Below are 345 nucleotides of genomic sequence, written 5' to 3'. Positions count from 1 at the left end.
TGTGGTGGAATTGAGATGGGGAAATGGATTGTGATGTGCTAAGGGTCCCTCAACGAAGCTCTCCGGGGAGTTTGAAAGGCCTTGGTGAAACAATTTTTACCACACCACTATTCATGGTCGTGGGGAGGATTTTATAGAAATTGGCCAATGGTGAGCTTAGCTGGCCAATTGAGAGCTTAGCCCCACTGCTTAGGTGTCAAGCAGAGGGGTCCTCCGCTCCATTTGAGCTGAGGGGGCCTCTTGGCATGAATTTGGGTTTTAACCATGTGGGGGCTCACGGTTTTGGATTTTACCTTGGGTTAGGGTGGCTAACCAAGGCTTGGACCATGGTTAAAGCTTATGATG

This window comes from Phalaenopsis equestris, unplaced genomic scaffold (assembly GCF_001263595.1).
Source record: "Phalaenopsis equestris unplaced genomic scaffold, ASM126359v1 Scaffold001334, whole genome shotgun sequence".
In the NCBI taxonomy this organism is placed as follows: domain Eukaryota; kingdom Viridiplantae; phylum Streptophyta; class Magnoliopsida; order Asparagales; family Orchidaceae; genus Phalaenopsis; species Phalaenopsis equestris.
Note: the sequence above shows the minus strand (reverse complement) of the source record.